The sequence below is a fragment of the Athene cunicularia genome, assembly GCF_003259725.1.
Source record: "Athene cunicularia isolate RWA chromosome 1 unlocalized genomic scaffold, athCun1 chr1_part2, whole genome shotgun sequence".
Lineage (NCBI taxonomy): Eukaryota > Metazoa > Chordata > Aves > Strigiformes > Strigidae > Athene > Athene cunicularia.
Genome location: NW_020799092.1, coordinates 44,707,028 through 44,723,763, shown reverse-complemented (window position 1 = coordinate 44,723,763; position 16,736 = coordinate 44,707,028). Strand labels below are relative to the sequence as shown.

The 16,736-nt window shown below is 42.0% G+C and overlaps 1 protein-coding gene across 1 annotated transcript in view; it reads left to right on the top strand.

The window, feature by feature from the left end:
* Positions 1-12,627: 12,627 nt before the first annotated feature.
* The window catches only part of DYRK2 (dual specificity tyrosine phosphorylation regulated kinase 2), a 30,873-nt gene continuing 26,764 nt past the window's right edge, over positions 12,628-16,736 (top strand). Inside the window, exon 1 of the mRNA XM_026868091.1 lies at positions 12,628-12,643. The gene's annotated coding sequence lies outside the window, so the exon portion shown is untranslated. The remainder of the gene's footprint in view (positions 12,644-16,736) is intronic.

The window sequence follows — 16,736 nt, the reverse complement described above, 5'->3', positions numbered from 1 at the left end:
GGGACTTCCAGGGTGTATTGATTTTCCTACTGATGCTAAACACAGGAACTGACTGCGGGGCCTTGGCCAGCCTCGGTCTCCAGTTGCACATACTTTGCTTGCATAGTTGTAAGCCAGAAAGTGCATGGGCAAGCCAGAAAGCCCCTGTACCACCACTAAATAAGCTCCCAGGATGGGAGTAACCTGCCTATAAACACCAGAGAAATAGCTCAGTAAGAACATGCAAGTTCAGTCCCATAAATGCCTTCTTAGTGCAGCAACTATAGAACAAGCACCTTCTTGAACATGTTGGGGTCCTGACAATGCCAACAGGGGCCAGACTATCTGGGATGTCCAACACCCACATTCCTGAATGCCTTGCTGTAAGCTTCAGCAGCCATTTGGTTCACAGAACAGGAGCTGTTGTGTGTGTGCCCTGTGTCTCTGCTCATCCAACATGGTCAGGAGGAGTTACCCAGTCCCTTGCCACCCTGCAAGATGCTTCATGTCGCAGGGTGTTGCCATGGGGAGAAGATGGGACCCACTCCAGTCCTGGACCCCATGGAAAGATTTCTGTTAAATTTCATGGACTTCAATCAGTTTAATCTGAGTCCTGCTTGATTTCAGCTGTAATGCTTACCACACAGCCCTTCCCATCACTAAGATTTATCATGCCATTTTTCACTGAGGCCTTTGTGATCTAAAATCTATGTGTTTGGCCAAGGATCTCTTTGACACTGAAGTGATAGATCTTGTTATTAGCTCTGCATGCAGGGTTACTCTGTGCCTGACGGTGCGGCTGTGGGCAGTGCTTGCTGAGCCACAGGCCTGCCTGGGAACTGCCTTAGCACAGGTGTTGCTGCAGTTCAATATTTCAGCGTGATTCAGGTGCCAACTATTTGTTTTTCACAGACCATGCATAAAGCCAGATGTATAGGAAGGGGAAATGCTAATAAACCCACAAAGTTCTGTTTCTGCACAGAAACCCACTTCCTAAATGCAGTGGGATATTGATCTATGGTTTGGGTTCATTTCCAGTGATAAAGAAAATACTGATCTCTGGGGCTTTCCGTAAGAAATGCAGTAGAGTGGGGGCAATTTTCTCTTAAAGGTACATGAGAGTGCCAGGATTGCAGCACATAAAGGGTAGCAGGACAGCTTCTGCAGGCTCCATCGAGCAGAAAATAAAACAGCTACAATGCCTCTTAGGAAGAGAGGGAAAATAGTTTGCCGTGCATTTTTAAAGCAATTAATAATTGGAAAGAGATACACTGAAAGATTGAGATATTATTCATATTACTTTCATTTGCAATACAGAAAGTTAGACCCATTACCAAAAGACAGCTCCACTTAAGAATCTGCCTATCAGATTGTTTTCCTAGGTGAGAAGATAACAGGATATTTTTTTCCTGGTTACATTCCCTTCATAAATCTGATCAATGAAATGCTACTGGCTCTGAAGGGTATTTAAATAGAGCTTTGCCCACAGATGTAGCAGCAGATCTCTGGCAAGAGAACCACTGTCAGATTTAATTAGCATTCCAATTCAAGAAAATAAACTGAATTGTCTATCACAAAATGGAGTTTGTATCAAGAGGCCCTATTGCAATATTTGTGCTTAAAACCAAGTGACTGGCTATTTCTGAAAAGTGATGGTGGCACTTATTCTCTTCCATTCTTTTATATTATCTTGCAGGTAAGTTAAACAAATTAGTGATGTCAGAACATACTCCTAGGACATGTATGTAGTTTATATGTATGGCATCATGTCTCCCCTCACCTGTGCAATCAGTCCTGTGTCCCCTGCTGCGACTGATACCATTTCTTCTCAGGTGCATAATGAAGCAAATAAAGAAGTCTTCCTTCCAGAAGACAGGAAGAAATCACTTTCTCCCAAAGTGATTTGAACCAGAAAAACTTTCTTCAGAGCTACCGCTTAGACACATACAAGAAGGCACATGAGGCAGATTTGTGGTCTGCCTCCTCCGAAAAACTCTTGTCTTCTGCAATAAATGTACCAGCAAGGTTAGTTCAGAGGCTGTAGCATTTTGAGTGGTTTTTTTAGAACATCCTTTTCTGTGAATTCCAGTTCCAGTTTTGGACACTGCAGAGTAGCACATGGCTAACAGCATCTATCAGGCAGATCCGGTGGCACTGGTGAGTTATTAGTTTTGCATATTTTGGATCTCTGCATCAAGTGACCCACATGTAGATTCAAATGTGGATTCAGATTTACAGACCTCATTTTAGTCATCTGGGGTAAAAAACTGGGGACAGCCTGGCTTCTCACACTGACACGTGAAGTCCTTGCTCCCAAAATCTTCAGCGGGAGTTGTGCCCAGGTAAGGAATCAATTCACAGTAGATGCTACAAATACTCAGTTCCAGTTCCAGCCATACTCCCCAGCAAGCTGCTGTGCAGTCCTGATAATACCTAAAGAAATATCCTGAGTCAGATTCCCGCGGGTGTGGCTCTGACTTTATGGCTCGTGCTGGAGACACACTGTCAGAAATTCAAACAATCACCGAGGACGAGGGCCTAGCAAATCTGTACCTCATGCAGTCTACTCTGGTATAAATGCTGGTTTGAAGGTGGAGTTCTCATCTAAGAAACTTGAGGAAAAATGTTGCAATGATAACTACAGCTGTTTGATTAGCTTCCTAGTAACACGTGAATGCACAGACTTGCTATTTTATTTATGTATAAATACAGAACATACATAATGTGTAACATTATATATATACTATGAATAATCCACTTATTCAGAGTTAGCAGCGTGTACAGTGGTATACAAAAGGCATCTCAAAGCACTTATGTTGTGTTTTGATTGGCACTGTACGCATATACATGACTACCAAGACTTTCTTTACAGTCAGTGAAGAGAAATGGGCATTTCTGGGGTCCCTTTCATCTTGCCCTAAAGTAGACCCCAAAAGTAGGCCAAGCAAACTGCACCCCAGAAGTGCCTCTCTTCTTTGACTGCAAAGGGAACCTAGGGTGTCTGCAGTAAAGAGGTCAATGCCTGAGTTAAAGATTTAAAAATAGAGGAGCGAAATTCCACCCATGTGGTTCAGATAAGGGAGACAAAGTGAAACAGGTCAGAAAATGTTTGATGTGTTCAGTCTGGTTGGTTATTTTTTCGTATCACGGAGTCTGATTTCCAGTCATTGCAATTTCACAGCACTGTCAGGAAAATGATGACTAGGGTCCTAAATATGGAAGAAACTTTAATTAGCTATTGATACAGCAGAGCTTAGATCTGTGCAGATCAGAGTCCCTTTGTGCCAGGCTCTGTGCTAAGAAATCATGGGAGACAACACCAGTCCCAGCCAGTTTGTAGGCTGAATGATCAGGAGCTGGGAAGGGAAGAAATGCTGAGGAAAGTCACTCATTAATTTTGTGGGGGAAGTCAGTGCAAGATTGCAGTGGTGAGTGCAGTAAGATGGACTAGAGGTCTGAAAGAAATACATATTAAATTTTTTTCTGCCAGCCCTGCCCTGCACCTGGCAAGTCCCAGGAAGGATCTGGCCTCTGGGAAGTGACTTTTTTAAGGCTTCCTGGGGCAAGAGTGGTGTAAGAAGCCTCTTTAACTGTGCCGAAAGACCTCACTGGAGGCAACGTGGCCACATACTGAGGAAGGGAATGAGACTGATGCGAGCAGGAGCTATGGCATGAGCAGGGCCTGGAGAGCAGGATGAAAGAAAACACAAAGGGCAAAGTGAAGGGTTTCTGGGGTTGAACTAATGCTGTGAGGACCAGGTATGACAGTGGGGTGAAAACTGCAGAGAGGCTTACAGAAAACACAAGGACTCGATGGACCTGATGCAGATGCCTCTGGAAGCCTAAAGGAATTAGGAGATACGATGTGGTCAGAGCAATATAAAACAGGAGTTTCGGTGGCAGCACTTTGGGCTGGTCTGGAGAAGGGTGAAGGGAGGATGTTACAGAGGAACAAAACAGTGGCCCTTGGTGGAGTGCGAGGCTACATTTTCAGGTGGGGCGGGGCTATGATAATATTGGCTCTGAAAGCCAGAAATGCACCCCCACACCCCCACACTGCGCTTCTGACAGCATTTCCATATATCCTAGGAAGACTTCAGTTCAAAGCTCAAGCAGAGCTGGAAGGTGCTTGGCTGCAGTGCCACATGGCTGCAGGGTCCATCCTCCTCTCAGAGCTGTGGCACTGTCCCTGGCATCCCTGATTGACCTACTGCCACCAGGAGGGACCAGTGCCCTGGCCTCCTCACAAGACTGCTGGATGTGGTCCAAGCTCCAGCATCTGCTTAGAAATACAACTAAGTAGAATAATGTCAGCAGAGCAAGCTCCAGGACACCTGCACACTAAGAGCCCTGTCCAGAGAAAGTGCACTAAAAGACCCTTTGGTAGAATAGGGAATTCAGTGTTGGTATCTCATATCCTGAGCCAACACCATAATCACTAACACTGCAATAAGAGGGAGGTATTAACTGGTGTTTTAATGGGACCATGTGTGGCTTTTTAAATGTCTGAAAGTGAAATGAAATATATGGGGTCTGTTGTGAATATACAATTATTTTTGTTAGTCTTGTTTCAGTGAAAACCTAGAATTCAATCCAAATTTTAATTTCTTATTTCTGATTTTGCCATGCAGAAACAAAAAGAAGAGAAAAATCTGTTATTTGTACAGACCTAAATTCTACCCTCCATATGCTGTAGAAAAAGTATAGCTTAAGAACAGCTTGTTTGATCACTCTCAAATCCCCATCAAACACTTGCTGCCTGGATTAGGGTCTCCCGACATGTAGGAGGTGTCTAATTGTCTTTCATTTATTTTGCAAGGATGCTTTTATTGTTAAATGGAGTTGCCATCTGTCCATCTTGGAGGCGAGAGTCCCAGAAGATTTTAATCCTCAATGATACAGCTTAAGGTGCCTCTCCAAAGGACAAAGATTGGCCTACTTTCATCCCTGTGGTATGCAGAGACTTCTCCATCAGTCAGGTTTTGAGTGAAAGACTCACCCTGAACTGCTAGATCGCACTTCACCTCCTCTGAGAAGGGGCTGTGTGAAAGATGGATTCATTCAGTCAGATGGCCAAATTTGGAATATCTGACAAATTTAGGTTTAGGTCAGATGCTTCCTTTTTTGTTTAGTTTCTTCTTCCTTACCTTAAACCTTTAAAAAAAAAAAAATCCAAAACAAAACCCAGATTGATAATCATACCTTTTTTTTTCCTTTAAAATGAGAATTTGAAATACTTCATTTTGAAGATGTCTAAGTAAGGTATTTAGACTTTCTGGAAAATTTTCTTCTTTTTAAAGTCAAGAGCAATTAGCTAAACTGGAACCATATTCATGAATAATATCCATTCCAACAGAAAGATCATTTTCCACCAAATGTTACACATACATATGCACACACAAAGTCGCTGATTTATATAAGACATATTTCCCTTCCTTCACTTCTGCATGGATGACTGCATGTGTGGGATTTTTTTTATAACTGGAATAATAATTAGAAGTAGCCTTCATCTGCATGTTTTGTGAACTTTGCAGTCAGGAATACAATAAGCAGGGAATGTGGTTTAGAGCAACTGCTGAATACGCCGTCTTGTTTGCATTTTACAGGTACCGGTGGGACCCTGGACTCCCAGATTAAAACCTGTAGCACTGGTTAGCTCAGCCTCCAGCTCTCTGGGTTCAGGCAAACTTGCTGTAGCCAGCACCAGCACCACCTACCCCGCAGAATAAACTTCAATTTAAAAAACAAAGGGAAAGTCACTGGCAGGAGCGATGATGAGATCCAAGGCCATCCACAGGACACCAGTTTAAATCTATCCTGGGCTAGCAGTGAGCTAAAAGCCTCACTGTCTGACAGCTGTCCCTGACAGTGACAGGGATTAGCTGTGTCAGCCTGGCTGGCTGATGGGCCAGCCAGATGGGCCTGGGCAGCAGCCCCATGGCACCGCTGACCTAGCCGGAGCCCAGTGTCTCACCTCAGCCGGTGTCCTCTGAAGCATCCTGGAACGGCTGCGTGGAGGGCGACTCTGTGGCCCTGCCCCCTGTGCCCCCTTACTAGATCTCAGGCTGGCTGAATTCAGATGCTGAAAGGTACATACATGTGTGAAGCAGCAGGTAAAAAAATGGAATAAAGCATCATCAGAAGAACTCTCCACGGGAAAGATGAGGCAGGTGGAAGATCACAAGAAAACTTTAATATTGCCTAATGGACAATTTATTATTGTCCAAGCATTAGTCCTGAAAAAGTACATTGCTACCCTGACACCTTGGTAAAACAGCACATGCCCCGATTTATAGAGGCATAATCAGTATATACCAGTACATGGTTGAAAAGGGTGACTGAATTTGCTGATAAATCTGCAGCTCAAGCAAATCAGGTAGAAATGAGACTGTAGGCAAAATTCTGCCTGACTTAGTTCAACTACAGCCTTTAAAATGGACTTTGTTGAAGTTGTCTGGCTTATAAAACAGCATCCAAATGGCCCCATATGCTTCTGCCATAGCAGAATGAAAGGTCTAGAAGCAGAAAGCTTCTAGACAACCTCTGTGCTGTCATAATGCTGAACTGGAACAGCAAAACTTGTCTATCTCACAGCAGTGCAATGCCAGTCTGTCGCCACCAACCCTGGGCACTAGCACTGCCTGTCCGGGGCAGTGGGAAGCTGATGCCAATGTGTAGGAATAGTGACAGAGCTGCTCTAAGCTATGCCTTGGGAACACCCTGGGGACCAGACAATCAAGGTGGTCTAAATCCAGCCTGGTGCTCCCATCCCTCACACCAAGCTGCAGCAGAGGCCCCAAGAGCAGATCATGTACATGGGGTGCTCAGAGCAGGTAGCTGGAAGGACACTGCTGAGTTGTTCTCCAGCATTGCCCCTCTCCAGAGATCACAGTCCTCTGTGCCTCAATTTACTCATTTGGGCATAAGAATATTTAGCTCTCTCTAAGGGTTACTGGCAGAAGGATTTTATGTTTACAGCGTTGAGGAAAGTGTTACGAAATGCTTTTCAGTGAGCAGCTGGAATAGCATCCATTTCAGATCTGCTTATTTTCTCTCTTGGCCTTCTGGGGAGTTATATGACAGTTTAATATTACCCATGACACCTGGCAGTGTTAAGCCGATTCTCATTTTATTCAGGGTCGATGACAGAGTTTACAGGGTTCCAAGTTTTCAGGAGCAGAGCTCCAGGATGCCAAGAGTGACAGACTTCATCCAGGTTCTGAGTTACAGACAGAGAAAAATCAAGCTCCAGCTCATGAAATGCCAAATCGGTGCAGGTCTTTGAGCTTCTTCCAGAGCACGAGGCCTAACACAGCTGCTTACTTTGCTTTTACTTCCAACCTGTCCTGCTCACTGTTGTACAGATCATTGTCAGAGGAACAGCATCTGAGATGTGGCATTCTAAATAAATTCAATAGCATGGCTTCAACCTTAACTGGGTTGAAGGTATTGTACTAGTCCTCATGCTTTAGCCATACTCTTGCTATAAAGACATTTACTTGGTTCCCTGGAGAGAACATGATCAAGTTTTACTCCAAGATACTCAGTAAATGTGACAGTGCTAAACGGAAGGGGTTTCAGCCAAGAATAAAACCAACTTTAGGCATGGCAAGGAGGACAGAATGAAGTGGGGAGAGAGAACAAATTTATTACTAAGGCTGATCACATATGCTGTCTTGGAGGAGATGCTATGAAAGACATGGAACATCATTTGCACTAATTAGAAGAACAGTGTCACTCCAATGTATAAATATTTCAAATTTTGACACATACTGTAGAGGTCAGCAGCAGAAGGCCTAAAGAGAGGAACGTTACACAAGTGGAAGCAGCTGTTCGCACTCTGATTTTCCCTGTAGATAGTATAAATGACACTGATAGATTGAGCACCCTTCAGGGAAACCTTCTGAAAACAATTTAAAAGACAGAAGAAGAGAAGAAGAGAATGATCTCTAAGACAGTGAATGAGTTCAGAGGGAAAAGTTTACCGGTACCTGGGAACATGTAAGGGCCAGAAGGGGTTACTGAGGCTGTCCTTTGCAGGTACACTTCAATCAACAGAAAATTAACATTCTCCTTGGCATTTCTCACCTCTCTATACATCATTATTTCTGCCTACTGCTGATCAGCATTGCCTGTTTCAGGTTTTCCCCTTCCCACAGCCTGTTCCATGTTTTCAATTTCCCTTTTTAAAAACACTTCTATCCAGCTTCCTTAGCACCACTTGTCACCTAAACACCAGTCACTAACCCCTCTTTTTGAACTATCTGTTTGGCAATTGATAGGGCTGCACTCGTAATATGAGCTTCTCTCTGCCAAAGACGGTGACTGCTTCTTCAGGACAGTTGTCATCTCTTTAATGGAAATTCTACCAGACTCCACAGGAATCTTTGCTGGTCTCTGTGGATTACTCTTGCTTCTATTATTTTCTGCTGGAAGACCAATCTGCAAAGACTAATTTTAAATAGATTACTTGTTTTACAATCTGATTTCCAGCTGAAATTAGTAGGAAAGAAGCTGCACTGCTCTCACTGGAATTTCCTGTGGGACACAGAAGCACTCAAATCTAGAGACTGTTTCTAGCTAATCCTGCAGAGAGGATTTGATTTTACAAAGATTTGCCCAGCAAAATAAAGGATAGACGCAAAAGATCAAATTTTTGCCACGTATATTTATTGGTTAGGTTTGTCCCCCAGAGGGTCATATCATCCCCTGTCTTGAGTTCCTGTCTCCAACTGAGCCTGTTGCTCCATAAAAAACAATACACTAACCTTGCAGGGGGTAAAGTAGTTCATAATGGGGGAGGAAAATGAGTATCAGACTAAGCAAATTTGCTGACTCAGTCTCTACAGCTGCCTTGGCTATATTCTTTACAAGACCGGTTTTTCATTAGCTGTCTTGGCCCAACAAAACATCTAAAGAAGCTAATGCTGAAGGTGCATGGTGACAACATCGAGCTTCCACCCACAGGCTTGGTGCCCAACAGGAGCTGCCCTGTCCTGCCAGCAGCACCCCTACAGCAGAGAGAGCTTTATAAAGCAATGTTTGCTGAATGTGCATGGAGGATACCAGTCCAGCCAGAGGTCAGTGCTTACCTGATAGAATGTTGTGTCCCTCAGGTGTTACAGTACATTGAATCCCTCTTCCTTCTACCTTCTTCATCATATAGCTGAACACCAGAGTGGCCCTAAACACAGCGTTCTGCATGGCATGGGGCTGACAGACACTACAGATTTAGACACTGCAGAAGTGAAAACAAAAGGAAGTTGAACTGGCTGGAACTGGGAACTGAACCTAGGAAAGAGGGCCAGGAAATACTGCCTAGGTTATCTGTTTCGGTAGTTAGTTGCCCCAAACTGCAGGGCACCTCACTCCTCAGACAAATGAAGGGTTTTTTTGTTTTACTAGCACTAGAAGAGCCCAGAAGTCTTTCTAAGAAAACCACAAAAAATAAAAGTGGAAGGATGAGGAATAACTATGTGATTCCTAGCAGGTGTTTGTCTCATCAGTTCTTAAAGAGTTCAGGTGATGGCTGGCAATTCCATAATCTAGGCCAACACTAAATTATCCTTAAGATCAGACAGTTTTATTCTTTATAATATGATTTCTTTTTAGTTGCAGATTAAGATTATTGCCTTGTCTATTGTCTCTTTTTAATAGTGTATGTGGAGATCAGGTTATTCCTTTTCTCTTTGCTGCAACTGATGGAAAAACTTCTGTTCTCAAAAAAAAAAAATCCAAACAGATGTTCTTTCTGTGTCTTTTTACCTCCCACAAATTGCAAAGAAAAATACATCAATTAATACATTTATTTGTAGACATAGGCTTGCTTGGCAAATGAGGTGGGCCAAGCATATGTCACATGCTCAGCTGACAGCAGTTTGAGAAGCAGCAGTAATCTGTCCATTTTTCATCATGTGAAATTAGGTTGTTCGGACTGGATTAGATCAGATTTGCTCGGATCCATCTCGGCTGTTACTCACCACTTCGTGTTCTTTGAGATGGTCACAAAGAGTCTAATTGTTCACTTTTTCCTATGAGTAGGTGTTAGCCTTGCCCCCTTTCAGTCTCGTGGATGCTCACTGCTCGGCTGCAATTCTTTCGGAACAATTGAAAGTCGCTTTAAGGCTGCCTCAGCCAGCTCCTTCACTATTCTGGGGTGGATTTCACCAGGCACAGGCGATCTGAACACATCTAGTTTATCCAATTACTTTCTAACTTGCCATTTTCCTAACTCCAATGTGAGTTGCTGTTCTTTATTTTTCCTGCTGGTGTTAACTGTATCAGTCAGTTGAACAAGTGATCTTTTTTAATTTCACTTAAATTTTGCCTTCTTCGGCATACTGCCAAAACATCAACTGTGTAATCCAACAGTTTAACACACAGGCCTCTAATCTGAACAGTGGCCAAGTTCTTGGGTGTTTGTTGCTAAGGTCTGAAATATAACCATGCATCAATTTTTTGAACTGTGAGCCTCAGATAGTTGTCCTGAAGCTAAACTTAAAACCTGAGATTCCTTGATTTATTGCACACCTACAAAACACTTCAAGAATTCACAGAGTGAAATATGGTTCCTCCAGTTCAGAAGAGGTCATACTGGCAGCTTCTGTCTAAAGCAGCCTGTCAGGGTCCAACAATTAAGATCATCTAAGGTTTTCCATATTAAAGCCCTGAAAAAAAATCCAAATGTTCAGCTATAATAACTAATTCCTTTTCTTCTTCACTGGCAATCTGTGTGCATTGTCTCTGCTGACCTTCCCCAAGGCAAGAGTTTCCTGCAGGGACACACAGCATTTTCCTGAAAGTTCACATTACAAGGCATGCCTGTGTCTCCTGTGTCTCCTGTGTCTCCTGGCTATGGGTTGTCTTTGACCCTCGAGTTCTCCATGTCATAAAGATTCCTGGAAACATTGTTCTATTAGAGCTTTTACCTCGATTTCCCTTCATGACCTTATGCTATGACCTTGCAATTGTTTGGCACCTTCAGATTGCTCATACCTGAAAGCAGAAGCATCCAAAATACCACCCAGATATCACTACTGTCTCTCTCATACCGTGTTCTTTATTATCACCAGTACTTCTTTATCTGACTGACTTGCATTATAAGAGCACAAGCCTTGTACATAACCAGGATCCCCTCCTCCCAAGTACTAAAACCACCTGTGAGAAGCTATAATTTTCTCCCTCCCTCAGGCTTTTAAATGACCTTGAAGAAGGGGAGCATACGACAAAGGTGGAATGAGTAGAGAAATGACAAAGAATTGATTGTATAAGTTAACTATAGGCTCAAGGAGTGGCTCCTAATTGTTTAAAAACCTTAAAACCATTGGCAGAAAGATCACCTGAACTATCCTTTTAATTATTTACAGCAGTGGATTGGAGATAAAAAAGATCTGGTTTGGGCTCTTGGTGTGATAGCTGTAACAAAGAAGTCACAGGGACCTTTGCAGGGAAAGTCAGACAAGACAAAAGGGCATTCATGGCTGGCAGCCCATGTAAAAAATAGATGACAGATGCAAAAGGACATGCTGATGAACAAAAACAGGTAAAGAGAGAGGAGCAGAAGTGTGGATCATCTCAATAAGGTGGTCAAGGTGCACCATTCAGTATAAGGCTGACCTACAAGTGTGCAAACACACAACTTTCTGCCCTCTGCACAGGCTGCTTTAGAAGTCAAGTATACAGTCGCCTGTAACCCTGGGGTCCCCTTCTTGTTCTGGTTTAAGAGGGTAGAACTATGTGCCAGTTATTAAACTGCAACTGTACAGACTCTCATTGCCAAAAGGGAGTGTCTCTTCTGATGACAGAGCTGCTTTGGAGGTAGCAGAAATGAGTCAAGTTATTCATCAGGGCTTTTTTGAAGATGCATGAAATCATCAGTTATGATGGGGTCATATCTGCAAGCTCTAGGTTATACCCAGGAGAACTGAATTGGTCTTTTAAAAATAGATTTTTACTTCTTCTTCTTCTGGCTTTGGTAGATAAAGGGCCCTTGTATAGGCTTCTAATAAGCTGTCTTGGGCAAGTCCTAGTCTGTTTTGGGATTTTGGCCAATGAAAAGAGATACTGATCGTGATCTCAATTGTTTCTACACAAGGTATTTAATACAGAAACCTTGATGCTGGTGGATTAAGATCCAGTGGAGACAAAGCTCAAGATTGTGCAGCCAAGGGAAAAACACAAGCAGTTTCCCCAACACAAGCAGTTTCCCCAGTGTAGTCATCCGTTTAGAGATCAGGCTTCTAATATTAAGTCATTTCTCGTTTCTGAAATAGTAGATATTTTTTGGGCAGCATTCCTGCAGTCCAAGGAAAGGAAAAAGGTTGTTGCCAATACTCTAGCTGAATTAAAATGGGTTTGGCACAAAAGTTAGATTGAAATGACCTATGCAGATAACTTGATTTGGCAGAGAATAAGGTGCTGTTTATAGTCACAGTAAGAAGCGTGAGAATGCAGGGGTGGAGCTCCTCAGTGGATTTGTAGAGATGTGGGAGAGCGAAATCGAGAAAAGCAAGAGAAGGAGACTTGCCTCTTGCCAGCCTCAGGCAAGGAGTCAAGCTTGTGAGCAAGCAGCCTAGAGGACAGAGCTGCTGAGAAACACCCCGCTTCCTGCACAAAGAAATGCTCATCTGTGTTCCTCCTTCTTTCCCACAGCACAGCAACGTCTGTGAAAAATTACGGCGTGTTGGCCATGACACAACAATTTGAAAGCTGCATTTAACACACTTGTAATATATTCAGCTGGGCTTTTTTTCCACCTAGTAGTGAGTGTTCTGAAAAGCCCAGGACCCCAGAAGCTATCTGCATTAATTCTTCTTGAAGGTTATATTTTGAGGTATATTTTAGTTTTAAAACATATTTTGCCAGTACCAGTAGGCTTTGAAGCCTCTCTGAGCTGCCCACAGGTATGAAAAGCCAAGCCCTGTGTCAAAGAATGTTAAGCATGAGAGAGATACATGACATGGAAAGGGTTTGGAAAAAATCAGCTACAGTTAAGTTTGTATGATGCAAACATACATACTCACATGCAAAAGTGTAATTTTCCTCCAATAAATATTTGAAACAGGCAGGTAAAACTTGTGTGTCATTCCTGCACTTAAAACAACCATGCTAACATGCCCTAGGGAGGAAAACAAGAGAACCAGGACATCAGTTGTTTCCATGCAAGAATATATACATATATATGTAGATATGCTTATGAACACATGGAGATATATATATACACACGTTTATATACATGAGTGTGTGTCTGTGTACATATTTATGTGTAAGCAGATATTTTCAGTCCCCTGAGCCATAAGTGAATTTCTGGTTGTGATGCCTGAGGGCAGCGAGGAATTTCAGAGCAGGAGGAACCGTCCTGACCTGCGTGGCAAAGCTGGCTGCTGGAGGAGGAGCTGGCAAAGGGGTAAGCTGGGGATAGGAGTAGGAGGCTGCAGCAAAAGCTGTGCAAATTCCTCCCTCGGCATTCCTGACTGGGCACAGAGAAGTGAAAAAGCAATTTTTTGCTTTTGCATAGTAGAAGCTGGTGGACTTTATTATTATGCCACTAGGGAAGGACAATGAGAGAAGAGGCAAATTGAAACACGGGCAAGAGTGAGATGTCAACAAAATCAAAGAGTTCTTCTGTGGTGGAATGAATGGACAGGGAAACCCTCAGTAGGGATCATACTGAGGTGATGATGGGGTTGGCAAGATGTGGAAGGAAGATGATATTCCCAGGCATGGTTTATATGAGTCAGATGAAAATAATAGAGGTATTAACAGTGCAGAAAAGATGAAGCTGATGAACTCATGCTAGTAGCGATTACAGTTCAGCTGCCTATCCTTCACTCCCTCCTGATTTCTTTTCAGTAGAAGAATCAAGAGAATCTTGTGGGGAGGAGTGAGGGAATGGAGAATATTACAGTTTCTCTCCAGAGCCACACTGCAGCAATGACATGGATGGCTGTAGTAAAAAAGAAGGGGAAAAAAATGCACAGAGAAACAGGCCTGACGAAAGAAGAGTGAAGAAGGTGTGAGAAAAGCAGAGGGAATGTGGAAAGTCAACATAAGAGAGAGAGATGAGGACATGAGGACACTTGCAGCAGTGAAGTAATGGATTTCTGTGACTGGCAAACACAGTGTCTGAAAGAGGAAAGACAGAAACTAGAATCTGGAGTGGGAGTGGGAGTGGTATTTAAGGCAGTTAAGTGAGCATCACCAGTCTGTCGGGGATCAACTGAGGAGTAAAAGACTATAAGTAGATGGTTATCAGGTAATGGGGATGTCTTGATGGGTGCTGAAGCTTCTGAAGCCAGAGACTTCTGATAGCAGTGACACCAGAGATACAGAGGAATCTATATTTTTTCTGCTTATTTCTAGATGCACATCACCCATAAAGCAATACTTTTAAAATAGAACGGATTTTAAACACTGAGAAAAAAAAAATTATTTTAAATCTCAACCTAAAAATGACATATTAGGGACTTAAAATTGAAACAACTAGCCCATACTTGAAGGCCAGACCAAATTGGTACCAAAAAAAAGGGATAAAAAAAGTTGGTTTACATGAATATCAAGCTTATGCTTTATTATGCTTACATTTATACATTTAAACAGTTTGGGGTTTTTTACATTTAAAACTACATTATTATGTTTACACTTTTACATTTAAAATGACTATGCACAAAGTCATTCAAAACATTCTGCAAGTCTGAGATCTTAAACTAACATTCAAATCCAGAATGAGCAGAGATGACAAATTTCAAATCTGATTATTTTCTCAGATGGGTATCAAGAAAAAGTACCTGTAAACCCAGTGGAATTGCACCAATGTAAAATAGATGTGAGTGAAAGGAGAGTTGGTTCTTGACGTCCACAGAGGATGGTTGTAAACAAGGTGTCAACACATTTCCTCCTGATGCTAATATGAAGGCCTCGTTAACACAGTGTGATGACACTTGAATTGTCATGAAGCTGCATTACTCATTTTCAGCAGAGGACAGATACATCAAGATTGTAGACAGGGTGAAAGTAGAGCTATATCTGCTTATAATCATGCATGACCAGCTGCTCTGAAGCAGTAACAACTTTATGTGTGGAAGCAGTGCATAGAAGTCATGAAGTTGTATAGCAGTCCACAATTGGAGCACATTTAAATACTGAGCACAGGCTGAACAGCCCAAAGAATTGTCTTTTACAAAATTGATATTATAACAGGGAAATGGCTGATAGTGTTTTGCTTATTCATATAGAACTGTTATTATGTATTTACATGGTGTTGTACAAAGACAATAAGACTGGAAGAATACATTTAAATGAAATGAAACGTCCCAGATAGCTTGTCCCAGAAAATGTACCTCAAACTTCTGATGCAATATGCTTAGTCTGAAAAGGACAGATGAGAGATAAAACAGTCTTCAAAAACTTTGGCAGAAACTTCATGCACAAAAATAGAAAGGTAAAGTTTTAACAAATGATTGCTGGTTTGTGAACACAGGGCTAATGAACAAACTGGCAGCTTTACTGAAGAAAATACTTCCAGCTAAATATATACTGTGATACCAAACTCCCAGGCTAGACTACTGAAAACCTCTCATTAGTTTAAAAAATGTACAATTTTATCAAGGCTGTGTTCTAAGAACAGCTTTATCGTACAAAAAGGATTGCTAAATTTGTTCTAATCCTGGAGATTTAATTCTGTGAGGAACTGCTACCTTTTCAGCTGGAAGACATTTCATTATGTCATCCATATAGTGCTGGAAGCAGTGCCATTTTCTAGTGTCACAAGGAACCTCCAAGCCAACAGCAGAGCTATATTTGGAAACATTTTTGATTTGCATACTCTATTTTATGTCACCCATGAAGCACAAGAAGGAAGATGCCCCTGTCCTAAACAAAAATAAATCAACCTTTTCCTTCAAACTGTTGTTTGAAATTTCCTGATTTATTATACTTTCAGAGCCAGACTAGACATAGTAAAAAAAAAAAGGCACTGGTGAGGTACCTATGAGTCTTCCTTGATAAGGGAAGACCAATAAAAGATTAATTTATACTGGGAACCAAAATTTAAGATGTCTAACATTGGCAGAGAGGCTACTGCTCCTGATAGCTAAAACTCCAGCTACCCCAGATCTCTATCGGGAAGATACAGGATATATTCCATGCAAAATTTTGCATTATTGTTCAGCAATCCAGAAGCAATCAAATTAAAATTATTTCATGTAGAAGAATCTGGAGAGAACCTGGTTCTCAGCAGATGGTATCCACAATAGCCTGTAACTGTGACATTCCTAGAAAGGGGCTGCATAAAGTCACAAGGCTAAATTTTGCCTATACCCAACTTTTAATAGTAGCACCAAACATTTTTGCTTTATACAACTAATTACAATTATTGTTCAAACAGGCTCTTTCCAATGACAAACATACTACTACCATGCTCCAGTCAGTCATGTTGGTTCCTGGAGTGGTGCCACTTTGTGCTGATTGACCTTGACAGACTTTCACACCAGAAGATCCAAAGAGAAAGAAATTCCAGAGTTTTTTGAGAAAAAACTCTGCCTTGAGATTTGATAGCCGAGGCCTAAAGCTGAGCCATCATTGCTGTATATGTATCTGTGATAGCTTAATCAGGCAGATTTTATTTTTGTATAACTAGCTCTTAGTTACTGAACAAATTTACTAACACATAAAATGGAAGTGATTTCCTTGGTAGTCACTACTATTAAGTGTGCCCTCATGATCCTCTCGATTTTGAAATGCAATATTCTGATGTCTAC